Source organism: Hyla sarda, chromosome 1 (genome assembly GCF_029499605.1).
Source record: "Hyla sarda isolate aHylSar1 chromosome 1, aHylSar1.hap1, whole genome shotgun sequence".
Lineage (NCBI taxonomy): Eukaryota > Metazoa > Chordata > Amphibia > Anura > Hylidae > Hyla > Hyla sarda.
Genome location: NC_079189.1, coordinates 278892950 through 278906371, shown reverse-complemented (window position 1 = coordinate 278906371; position 13422 = coordinate 278892950). Strand labels below are relative to the sequence as shown.

At 51.7% G+C, this 13422-nt stretch overlaps 1 long non-coding RNA gene across 3 annotated transcripts in view; it reads right to left on the bottom strand.

The window, feature by feature from the left end:
* Nucleotides 1-371: 371 nt before the first annotated feature.
* Nucleotides 372-13422, bottom strand: part of LOC130305334 (uncharacterized) — a 33009-nt gene continuing 19958 nt past the window's right edge. For 2 of the 3 annotated variants that reach the window (XR_008854943.1, XR_008854937.1), the window contains exons 2-4: nucleotides 11977-12098; nucleotides 8063-8554; nucleotides 374-566 (exon numbers count right to left, since the gene is read on the bottom strand). This is a non-coding gene — a long non-coding RNA (uncharacterized LOC130305334). Of the gene's footprint in view, nucleotides 567-8062; nucleotides 8555-9559; nucleotides 9667-11976; nucleotides 12099-13422 lie in introns of all 3 variants that reach the window. The other variant, XR_008854949.1, reaches the window with a different exon arrangement.

Genomic DNA, 13422 nt, shown 5'->3' with positions numbered 1-13422 from the left:
GTTGTTTTTTGCTGCAGATGTCCTTTAACTACTTTCTCAGTTAATTTATGGCATACACACTAATATGTAGCTTTCAGTTTAACCTTCTCTCTGGCTGTGTAAAAGCTAGAGTCTCATAAGAGCCTGCCTCCGCCCACCAAAACTCAAATGCTCATCCTGTGACATTCTATTGATTGAAGACTGAACAGTCAGCCAATTAATGAAATGTCAAAATGAATGATTGAAACATTAGGATGGAGCAGGAAACAAGATTTAAGTGCATTTAAAAAATAACTAAAGTACTCCATCCAACACAAGTAAATGCAAGATGTTCTTGAAATTCTATAACCAAATTTTATTGACAAAGTAAAAAAAATATTTGACAAACTGATTCTAAAACATTTCATCAGGAGAAAGATTCAATGTCATTAAAAAATGTAATTGACCGTTTTCTTTTTGTATGTTTGTAAAAACATAATCCAGCTCAGCCAGGGCTCCGGGTTACAAGAGTTCTTCATACTTGATGGTTTTCGACTACATAAAACAGCAACTTCAGAAATGCAGAGCTCTCCCCAGTCAGTCAGAATCTGGAAAACAAAGAATTCTAACATTTAGTTTCCACGATAGTTAACCGAAAACAGCAATCTACCACTGGTCCACCAGCACAAGAGGGTTTGGATCCACAAGGGGGGGCTTATGAACCGTTATGCCTTCAAGTGATAAGGAAATAGCTTTGTATTGCTGCTGTAGGCAAACTACTATAGAAATTTATAGTGACAACTAATCCTAAGTGAGTGAGTTGCTCTAGACCAGTGGTCGGCAAGCTGCGGCTCACGAGCCACATGCGGCTCTTTTGTGTGCCGGGCGCTTGCCCCAAAAGTCAGGACTCTGCAGCTAGCCTCTGTCAGTGCGCGCCCTGTGTGCAGCCCCGGCGGCCGGCTCCACACAGCTCCAGTCGGGTCATGTGGTATAGGGGGGGGCATGACTTTGTAACGCCGCGGCGGCGCCCTAAGTCTGCCGCTGTCTGCCGCCCTCAGAAGAAGACTGTGCCACCCAAATCAGCAGCGTGTCATCCGGTAGGTGTAGCAAGGGTCTGGCCTGCCTGCCTCTGGAGACACAATTTCTGTGACAGAAAAAGGAAGGGTTGGAGGGGAATGGGATGAATATGAACTATATGCCTCTGGAACTTGGAAATGAGAGATGTGGGCAGGGCCAGGGAGAGACAAATGAAAGGGGTGACTGATGGCAATCATGGGAGGGGGGGTGGTGATTATGAATTCAGTGTGCCGAACTATGGAAATGAGAGATGTTAACAAGGCAGGGTAAAAAGGGGGGCGGTCGAGCGACACCGAGGGGGGCGGTCGAGCGACACCGAGGGGGGCGGTCGAGCGACACCGAGGGGGGCGGTCGAGCGACACCGAGGGGGGCGGTCGAGCGACACCGAGGGGGGCGGTCGAGCGACACCGAGGGGGGCGGTCGAGCGACACCGAGGGGGGCGGTCGAGCGACACCGAGGGGGGCGGTCGAGCGACACCGAGGGGGGCGGTCGAGCGACACCGAGGGGGGCGGTCGAGCGACACCGAGGGGGGCGGTCGAGCGACACCGAGGGGGGCGGTCGAGCGACACCGAGGGGGGCGGTCGAGCGACACCGAGGGGGGCGGTCGAGCGACACCGAGGGGGGCGGTCGAGCGACACCGAGGGGGGCGGTCGAGCGACACCGAGGGGGGCGGTCGAGCGACACCGAGGGGGGCGGTCGAGCGACACCGAGGGGGGCGGTCGAGCGACACCGAGGGGGGCGGTCGAGCGACACCGAGGGGGGCGGTCGAGCGACACCGAGGGGGGCGGTCGAGCGACACCGAGGGGGGCGGTCGAGCGACACCGAGGGGGGCGGTCGAGCGACACCGAGGGGGGCGGTCGAGCGACACCGAGGGGGGCGGTCGAGCGACACCGAGGGGGGCGGTCGAGCGACACCGAGGGGGGCGGTCGAGCGACACCGAGGGGGGCGGTCGAGCGACACCGAGGGGGGCGGTCGAGCGACACCGAGGGGGGCGGTCGAGCGACACCGAGGGGGGCGGTCGAGCGACACCGAGGGGGGCGGTCGAGCGACACCGAGGGGGGCGGAAGAGCGACACCGAGGGGGGCGGAAGAGCGACACCGAGGGGGGCGGAAGAGCGACACCGAGGGGGGCGGAAGAGCGACACCGAGGGGGGCAGAAGAGCGACACCGAGGGGGGCAGAAGAGCGACACCGAGGGGGGCAGAAGAGCGACACCGAGGGGGGCAGAAGAGCGACACCGAGGGGGGCAGAAGAGCGACACCGAGGGGGGCAGAAGAGCGACACCGAGGGGGGCAGAAGAGCGACACCGAGGGGGGCAGAAGAGCGACACCGAGGGGGGCAGAAGAGCGACACCGAGGGGGGCAGAAGAGCGACACCGAGGGGGGCAGAAGAGCGACACCGAGGGGGGCAGAAGAGCGACACCGAGGGGGGCAGAAGAGCGACACCGAGGGGGGCAGAAGAGCGACACCGAGGGGGGCAGAAGAGCGACACCGAGGGGGGCAGAAGAGCGACACCGAGGGGGGCAGAAGAGCGACACCGAGGGGGGCAGAAGAGCGACACCGAGGGGGGCAGAAGAGCGACACCGAGGGGGGCAGAAGAGCGACACCGAGGGGGGCAGAAGAGCGACACCGAGGGGGGCAGAAGAGCGACACCGAGGGGGGCAGAAGAGCGACACCGAGGGGGGCAGAAGAGCGACACCGAGGGGGGCAGAAGAGCGACACCGAGGGGGGCAGAAGAGCGACACCGAGGGGGGCAGAAGAGCGACACCGAGGGGGGCAGAAGAGCGACACCGAGGGGGGCAGAAGAGCGACACCGAGGGGGGCAGAAGAGCGACACCGAGGGGGGCAGAAGAGCGACACCGAGGGGGGCAGAAGAGCGACACCGAGGGGGGCAGAAGAGCGACACCGAGGGGGGCAGAAGAGCGACACCGAGGGGGGCAGAAGAGCGACACCGAGGGGGGCAGAAGAGCGACACCGAGGGGGGCAGAAGAGCGACACCGAGGGGGGCAGAAGAGCGACACCGAGGGGGGCAGAAGAGCGACACCGAGGGGGGCAGAAGAGCGACACCGAGGGGGGCAGAAGAGCGACACCGAGGGGGGCAGAAGAGCGACACCGAGGGGGGCAGAAGAGCGACACCGAGGGGGGCAGAAGAGCGACACCGAGGGGGGCAGAAGAGCGACACCGAGGGGGGCAGAAGAGCGACACCGAGGGGGGCAGAAGAGCGACACCGAGGGGGGCAGAAGAGCGACACCGAGGGGGGCAGAAGAGCGACACCGAGGGGGGCAGAAGAGCGACACCGACACTGTGGGATTGACAAAAAGGGTTGATGTAAAAAGGGGGGGTGTGGACATAAAATTGCGGAGCCAGCAAAATAAGTTAGTGGCCAGGTTCTGAGGTCAATATAGAACAGTGAGGACTATTTGAGTGTGTTTTCACATACTTTTATATGTACTTTTTTTAGTTCTATCTTTATTTTTATTTCATTTTATGTTGTCGTCATTTTTTACTTTTATTCAACTTGACTGCAGAGCCAGTGCAATGTGTGCATTGTGCAGGATGTAATTTTCACTACATTGTAAGGCAAATTTTACGGAATATACCGTTATCGATAAATAATATTGTTCTAAAGTTTTTGTTTTATTACTTGTGTTATTTGTATCCTCCCGACCTATGTGGATACTTGCATGCTGAATATTCTCTATAAAAACGTATTGAAACTAAAAACAGGGTACCATCCTATGTATTTTCGGTTTTAAAAACATGGCTCAAAATTAATTTCAATTGTGGTTTTGGCGAGATTTGGCTCAGTTTAAAAAAAAAAAAAAAGGTTGCCCACCACTGCTCAAGACTAACACACTGCTAATTGCCAATACGAGCTCTGTGAACTATAAACAGCAATCTACCACTGGTCCACCAGCACAAGAAAGTTTGGATCCACAAGAGGGGGGGCTTATGAATCGTTATGCCTTCAAGTGATAATGGAATAGCTTTGTACTGCTGCTGTAAGCAAATTAATATAAAAGTGCTCATCTCCAATAGATTTTTTAGATAAACTCTGTAAACCAAAACAGCAGTCTACCACTGGTCCACCAGCACAAGAAGGTTTGGATCCACAAGAGGGGGGGCTTATGAATCATTATGCCTTCAAGTGATAATGGAATAGCTTTGTACTGCTGCAGTATGCAAACTACTATAGAAATTTATAGTGACAACTAATCCTAAGTGAGTGAGTTGCTCTAGACCAGTGGTGGGCAACCTTTTTCTTCAGTTGAGCCAAATCTCGCCAAAACCACGATTGAAATTTATTTTGAGAGCCACATTTTTAAAACCGAAAATACATAGGATGGTACACTGTTTTAGTTTCAATAAGTTTTTATAGAGAATATTCTGCATGCAAGTATCCACATAGGTCGGATACAAATAACTAATAAAACAAAAACTTTAGAACAATATTTATAGATAACGTTAAATAAAGTAAAATTTGCCTTACAATGTAGAGAAAATTACATCCTGACTAATTGGGATCTGTGGATGACACATATATGGCATCTTATGTGTGTGTAAATAGTATTATAAAATTAGTGGGGCTCATCATGGATATTTTAAGCAGGGTTCTCCACCTTGATGGATACACCCAAACAGTAGGCAAGAAGTAAAAGTAATAAAACAGGCATGCACACATTGCACTGGCTCTGCAGTCAAGTTGAATAAAAGTATGTGAAAACACACTCAAATAGTCCTCACTGGTACTGTTCTATATTGACCTCAGAACCTGGCCACTAACTTATTTTGCTGGCCCCTCCGTGCCACATCTCTGCCCCTCCGTGCCACATCTCTGCCCCTCCGTGCCACATCTCTGCCCCTCCGTGCCACATCTCTGCCCCTCCGTGCCACATCTCTGCCCCTCCATGCCACATCTCTGCCCCTCCATGCCACATCTCTGCCCCTCCATGCCACATCTCTGCCCCTCCATGCCACATCTCTGCCCCTCCATGCCACATCTCTGCCCCTCCATGCCACATCTCTGCCCCTCCATGCCACATCTCTGCCCCTCCATGCCACATCTCTGCCCCTCCATGCCACATCTCTGCCCCTCCATGCCACATCTCTGCCCCTCCATGCCACATCTCTGCCCCTCCATGCCACATCTCTGCCCCTCCATGCCACATCTCTGCCCCTCCATGCCACATCTCTGCCCCTCCATGCCACATCTCTGCCCCTCCATGCCACATCTCTGCCCCTCCATGCCACATCTCTGCCCCTCCATGCCACATCTCTGCCCCTCCATGCCACATCTCTGCCCCTCCATGCCACATCTCTGCCCCTCCATGCCACATCTCTGCCCCTCCATGCCACATCTCTGCCCCTCCATGCCACATCTCTGCCCCTCCATGCCACATCTCTGCCCCTCCATGCCACATCTCTGCCCCTCCATGCCACATCTCTGCCCCTCCATGCCACATCTCTGCCCCTCCATGCCACATCTCTGCCCCTCCATGCCACATCTCTGCCCCTCCATGCCACATCTCTGCCCCTCCATGCCACATCTCTGCCCCTCCATGCCACATCTCTGCCCCTCCATGCCACATCTCTGCCCCTCCATGCCACATCTCTGCCCCTCCATGCCACATCTCTGCCCCTCCATGCCACATCTCTGCCCCTCCATGCCACATCTCTGCCCCTCCATGCCACATCTCTGCCCCTCCATGCCACATCTCTGCCCCTCCATGCCACATCTCTGCCCCTCCATGCCACATCTCTGCCCCTCCATGCCACATCTCTGCCCCTCCATGCCACATCTCTGCCCCTCCATGCCACATCTCTGCCCCTCCATGCCACATCTCTGCCCCTCCATGCCACATCTCTGCCCCTCCATGCCACATCTCTGCCCCTCCATGCCACATCTCTGCCCCTCCATGCCACATCTCTGCCCCTCCATGCCACATCTCTGCCCCTCCATGCCACATCTCTGCCCCTCCATGCCACATCTCTGCCCCTCCATGCCACATCTCTGCCCCTCCATGCCACATCTCTGCCCCTCCATGCCACATCTCTGCCCCTCCATGCCACATCTCTGCCCCTCCATGCCACATCTCTGCCCCTCCATGCCACATCTCTGCCCCTCCATGCCACATCTCTGCCCCTCCATGCCACATCTCTGCCCCTCCATGCCACATCTCTGCCCCTCCATGCCACATCTCTGCCCCTCCATGCCACATCTCTGCCCCTCCATGCCACATCTCTGCCCCTCCATGCCACATCTCTGCCCCTCCATGCCACATCTCTGCCCCTCCATGCCACATCTCTGCCCCTCCATGCCACATCTCTGCCCCTCCATGCCACATCTCTGCCCCTCCATGCCACATCTCTGCCCCTCCATGCCACATCTCTGCCCCTCCATGCCACATCTCTGCCCCTCCATGCCACATCTCTGCCCCTCCATGCCACATCTCTGCCCCTCCATGCCACATCTCTGCCCCTCCATGCCACATCTCTGCCCCTCCATGCCACATCTCTGCCCCTCCATGCCACATCTCTGCCCCTCCATGCCACATCTCTGCCCCTCCATGCCACATCTCTGCCCCTCCATGCCACATCTCTGCCCCTCCATGCCACATCTCTGCCCCTCCATGCCACATCTCTGCCCCTCCATGCCACATCTCTGCCCCTCCATGCCACATCTCTGCCCCTCCATGCCACATCTCTGCCCCTCCATGCCACATCTCTGCCCCTCCATGCCACATCTCTGCCCCTCCATGCCACATCTCTGCCCCTCCATGCCACATCTCTGCCCCTCCATGCCACATCTCTGCCCCTCCATGCCACATCTCTGCCCCTCCATGCCACATCTCTGCCCCTCCATGCCACATCTCTGCCCCTCCATGCCACATCTCTGCCCCTCCATGCCACATCTCTGCCCCTCCATGCCACATCTCTGCCCCTCCATGCCACATCTCTGCCCCTCCATGCCACATCTCTGCCCCTCCATGCCACATCTCTGCCCCTCCATGCCACATCTCTGCCCCTCCATGCCACATCTCTGCCCCTCCATGCCACATCTCTGCCCCTCCATGTTGGCCATCACGCCTTTCTTTTTACCCTGCCCTGTTCACATCTCTAATTTCCATAGTTAGGCACACTTAATTCATAATCACCCCCCCCCCCTCCTCCATGATGGCCATCAGTCACCCCTTTCATTTGTCTCTCCCTGGCCCTGCCCACATCTCTCATTTCCAAGTTCCAGAGGCATATAGTTCATATTCATCCCCTCCTCCCCTCCATTCCCCCTCAACCCTTCCTTTTTCTGTCACAGAAATGGAGTCTCCAGAGGCAGGCAGGCCAGGCTATTGCTACACCTACCGGATGACACGCTGCTGATTTGGGAGGCACAGTCTTCTGAGGGCGGCAGAGGATGCTGCCTCGCCGCCGTGGCGCCACACAGAAAGTCACGCCCCCCTATACCACATGACCCGACTGGAGCCAACCGCCAGGGCTGCACACAGGGCGCGCACTGACAGAGGCTAGCTGTAGAGTCCTGACTTTTGGGGCGGCCGCCCGAGAGGAGGGAGGGGAGCGGGCGCGGCACACTAAAGAGCCACATTAAAGTGTCTAAAGAGCGACTTGCCGACCACTGCTCTAGACTAACACACTGCTAATTGCCAATACGAGCTCTGTGAACTATAAACAGCAGTCTACCACTGGTCCACCAGCACAAGAAGGTTTGGATCCACAAGAGGGGGGGCTTATGAATCGTTATGCCTTCAAGTGATAATGGAATAGCTTTGTACTGCTGTGGTAAGTAAACTATAGAACTAAGTGAGTTAGTCTAAAGCAAGCTAACACATTGCTTATATCCAATACATTTTGAAGTTAAGCTCCTTTAATAATACAAAAAAATAAAGCAGTCTATCACTGGTCCACCAGCACAGAAAGGTTTGGATCCATAAGGGGGGGCTTATGAACCGTTATGCCTTCAAGTGATAATGGAATAGCTTCGTACTGCCATTCTTCTTTAATAGTAAGGACTTACCATGCGATTATGGCCAGATGCAGGTCTCTTTGCCGATTGGATGTATGTATAAGTGCTATAATTGTAAAGTATCATCACTCAGTCACTTGCTCCTGCTGTGCTGTGTTTTTACTATTCAACAAGTCCTGCCCCATTCTACCTCGTCCTTATCTTTAGTGACTATGGCAATCATATCCATAATTTGGCCAAGTATGGAGTAGTATGTGACTCCACTGCACCTGTATATGCCTACGGAGTATGAAGAGTTATATGTATGTCACATGTTCCTCCATTATCAGCCTTGTTATGGACAGGATCATCATAATCACTGTAGAGAGACTGGGCAGTACAGTGGGAGGGCTTTTCATACAGTGAAAACTGCACAGCAGTAGCAAGTAAAGATGAGTGACAACACTTCTAAAATTAAGGATATTGTGGGAACGCTCTTAGGCGAATAAGTTGTTTAAGGCTCTTCAAAAATCCACATCAGGCAGTAGAATCAACATCTCATACCTACAAGAAAAAAAACAGTAAGTAAATTGAAATACCTGTTGAATCCAGGAGGGGTGATCATAAGATTGGCTATTTCAACCTACACACTACCCATTATTGGTTTAGTAATATACATCAATAATTAGCTGATTATTTAGGTTTAAAGGAGTAGTGTAGAAGAACTTTAGGATCCTATTGTGCCTGGGCTGCAAAAAGTAAAAAAATTATAAAGATAACTCTCCTTCCACCTTCACCTTTGGTCTGTCTTCTTCCTACTTCCGTGTGTACAGATAGTCACACTGGTCAGTGTATCGCTGGTTGCAGTGATGTCCTGCCTCGGTCGGTGATAGGCTGAGCGCAGGGTCAGGGCCTGTTACATGACCCTACACTTAACACAACAGGCCCTGACACTGCACTCAGCCTATCAAGGGCCAAGGCAGGACATCGCAGCGGCCAGCAATACACTGACCTCAGTTTGACGATCTGTGCACACAAAAGCAGGAAAAAGACGGGAACCGGACGACCAAAGAGCTAGTGGCACAACGGTGGAAGGTAAGCAAGTTTTTTTTTACTTTTTGCATCCTGGGCACAATAAGATCATAAAGTCCTGCTACTCTAATTTTAGCTTCTTCCACATGGTGCCACACTGAAACCCCCTAGGTTACCAGTGCAATAAGTCATGCTTAGGTAGCTACTGACTATCCTGACAGAACTACATAAATCCTACTTCTCTGGATGATGCCAGCACTGAAGCAGTAATGCACTGCATCAATATTTAGGGTTAGTTATAGCTACTTCCACATGGTGGCATTCTGATAACGTTTCTAACAAACTGCCATTTTGCTATTAAGCATTATAAAAGGTTGTTATACTGCTCAGTAAAACATACATTCTGGTAGCATCTCAGTAGAGGTATATGTCTGGTAACTGAATAGGGTAAAAGGTTATGAACCAGGGCATATGCCTTTCAAGTGTACTGCCATTCTTTAGGGGAAAAAGAAAAAACGTAAAAACCTATGGCCTTACCATATGATAATGACTAGATGTCATGTTCAGTACAGTAAGAGGGGAAGTTTAGGGTGGTTCTTAGATCCACAACAAGCAGTAGAATAAACATTTCATACCTACAAGGGCTAAAAGGGGCAAACTCAGTAAGTTATAGAAACACCTGTGAGTATAGTTCATATGCCAATCGCTAGAACCAAAGATATAGAAGTAGAGGAGAAAAAAATGTAATCAAAGACAGAGCTAGAAAAAAAGAATCAGAAACGTAAATGTGGAAACAATCAGCATCAGTTAGCCAATTTAAGTTTAAAAAGCTATAATGGCGAGCAACCCACAGTTTAAGTGTTTTATATGGATAGACATCACACCAAATCATCAAATATGAAAGACTGCTTTCTACAGACTAAGGCCTACATAAGGCCTTAACAGTGCTCACCCTTGCTAGTTGTTAGCTACTTCTGCTCCTTCACTTCTTGTCTTCACACGAACGCGATGTGCCTTCTTTAACAGAAGTCTGCCAGTGCAGTGAAGACCGCAGTTTTAGCCAAGGTATCACTGAGGACAGGCTAAGCAGCGGTCTCTGGTAGGAAGACTGCTTGCCTGTTACTTTGTGCCTCTCTGTTATTGCACAGATTCCCTTTCACCTTTCCCCCACAGAGTGCCTATCACATTCTGTACCCTTTTTTCCTACCCCTACAGAGGCTACATCCCATCACGAAGTGCTTGCAACTCTCTGTATCCTTGAACCCAGCAGGCCCTCTGCCGCCTTATGTCTCCCTGCCCCTATGGCCCCTGTCACATTCTCTTTTCCTGTACTTTTCCCCTAAGGCACTGTATCCCTACCACCTTCTCCAACCTCCTCTAACAGAACCCCTACCAACTTCTCCCTTCCATCGAATCCATATCCCCACCTCCCCTTCAAGACTTCTTGCCTCCTTCTGAGCCACTGCCCTAGGTAGAGCCCTAGCCACCTACTTTCTCACTTTCCTATACCCCACCTAGCACTCCTATCACTTTCTGTACCCCTTTTCCTAACAGCAGTGCTTCCACCTTTCTACCTTCCAAATCACCAACCCCCTCTAGCATCTGTTTCAAGCCACCATCCCTAACAAGGCCACCCCCCCCTCACACAGAACCCCCGACACCTTCTGATTCCCTTCACCAGAATCCTTGTGTACCATGTCGCAGACCTTCCCCCCTTTACAGAGCCTCTGGCACCTTAACCCCCACTGCCGCCCCCCTCCCCCCCCAAAGAGCTCCCTACATCTGTTGCCCATCCTTGAAGATGAAACAGACATGATGGCAGAAGCTCTGGACGAGTGATGGTGCAAGTTCTAGGGCCTCTGTAAGGGGGGGGGGGGATATAGTGATGTGGAACACAAAAGGAGGCAAGGACTCTGTTGGGGGAGGTCCAAAGATGCCAGTGGCTCTGTGAGTGAGCTTTGAGGGTAGGGGGCTAGAAGCAGAAGCCAGGAGAGGTTAGGGATCTAGAAGGCAGAAAGGTGGAAGGACTATTGTTAGGAGATGGAGTACAGAAGGTGGCAGGGGTACTGTGTGGGGTACAGGAAGGTAGGAAAGTAGGTGACTAGAGCTGTCTTGGGCAGAGGCTCAGAAGGTTGTAGGGAGTCTTGAAGGGGAGATGGGGACACGGATAACGATGCAAGGTGAAAGGTGGAAAGGGCTTCAAGGGCAGAGAACAGGGGGACAGAATGTGGCAGGCAACAACAGTCTTCCACTCATCCACAGAATAGAAAGGTTTGGAGTCACAATCAGGAGCCAAGGGTTAATGGCGGCTGTAATAATTAAGCTATGTTGCAGCAGCTAAGGGATAACAGCTGCTGCGGGCTTATTCAATATCATTGGAGAGGCATAATGGTTACAAGAATAAGCTTTGTACTGCTGCTATAAGCTTTGGAGGTTAGAGAGACAAGGTGGCAGAGACTCTGCTGGCTTCAAGGAAAGTTGTGAGTTCTCCTTGATGGGGCATAGCCTCTGTGGGGATAGGGCAGAAGGATACAGAAGGTGGTAGGCACTATGTGGGGGACAGGTGACAGGGCCTCTGTGAAAGAACAGGGGGCACAAAGTGACAAGCAAGCAGTATTCCTACCAGGGACTGCTGCTTAGCTTGCCCTTAGTGATATCTTGGCTGGAATAGCTGTTTTCACTGCACTGGCAGACATGTGGACATCCACCTACCACTGCCCACCAGAGAGAGCTGTGAGGACGAGGAGAGAAGGGACAGGAGCACTGTTTCTTAGACCTCACATTACACTTCCAACTGGGCCTCTTACAGCAGTACCACCAAGGGGAAAACCAGGGTCAAAAATCCCAGTTATGTAGATACTGTCACATGGTGCCACAATGATAACCCCTCCCCATTATCCTTGCAACGAGCCATGCTTAAGTAGCTACTACATAATTATGAAATTGGAACTTACTGAGTGCAGCTCCTTCCAGTCTGGGTAGATATCCGGTAATGCTGAGGCTGATGTAGAGGTTGGTAGTATTACTCTCCTAGGAATGTGTGTCCAGAGTTAGGAGGCAGCACCAAATGCTCCTGCTAATAAGAAAAAAAATTTAAAAATATATCTAGATATTCCATCTTAATTTGGATTTATAGTAATAGAAAACATGGCTGATTTATTGTTTTAGTTATCACAGCTCATCCCTACTGAGTGAGGCTAAATTGCGATACTGTACAATGGATGGATAGGTGTGGTACCGTACTTTGAAGAAAGCAGCCATGTTTTTCTAATCCCATATAACCCCCTTTAAATAACATTTCAAGCAAAAAATAATTTACTGTTGTGCATATGCAATATCCGACAGTGTGGAGTATGGCAAGGGAGAGAGCACATCAAAGTGAGGATTCCTCAGTATCAGCCTAGAATGGAATACCAAGATATCCTGTGGTGTACAGCAGCCAATGCCATTCATGTCAGTGGCAAGAACGGAATCACCTAGTGACCTGTATTCTGCTGGTATACGTTAGTGTAACGGGACAAATAATTTTATATCAGGGGAATGCAGCCTAAATGGAGTCACTAGACTCCGTTGATGCCAATGAAATTAATTTCACCATCTGCTGTATGTCACAGTATACATTAGAATTCTATACTCAGTGGGATACCTATGGATAACTGAGGAAAAAAGCAGTATAAACCTCAGTATACCCATGTATAGTACGTGTATGAATTAATAAAACCTATATACAGCACTAAGCTGGAGAGAGGTAGAGGATACACTAGGCACACACATACGCCACCCTCATACATTAGGGTAGGGCTTGGTAAAGCTCAGGCACCAGTTTGCCACGGTGACCAAGAATTTCATGCTGGCGTCAGATGTTTGTGAGCTCAAATAGTAGAGGTGGCGTACAGAGGTTAGATACACCCAGGTGCAGATGTATTCTCTCAGAATTGAGCACTAAGCTGCCTGCGCAGAAAGTGGCGCTGCTCGTGCCACCCATAGTGGTGGCAAGAAGTAGCACCTTCCTCACTTCCACTCCTTTTACCCCATAATAAAACCACAAGACTGCAGTATGGCCAGAGCGGTAGCTTAGGGTGTTTTCTATCCCTTGGTCGCTGTGTGCCCTCCCAACCTACATGGAGATCTGAAGAAAAAAGGCAGTTATAGAGGCAAGGAAGACACTCAGGAGGTGGCAGCAGGAGAGTGCCCTGCTGCCACCAGCCAGTTGAGTGCTATTGGCGCTGCCATGTGGGGAAGGGAGATGAGGAAACATTCTGTTTATAGAGTCCTCGATATTGCTAAGGTCTAGTTACAACCCCTTAGAGGGGTACTCCGCCCCTAAACATGCTCTCACTTATCCAAAGGATAGGGGATAAGATGTCTGATCGTGGGGTTCCAGCCGCTGGGGACCCCCA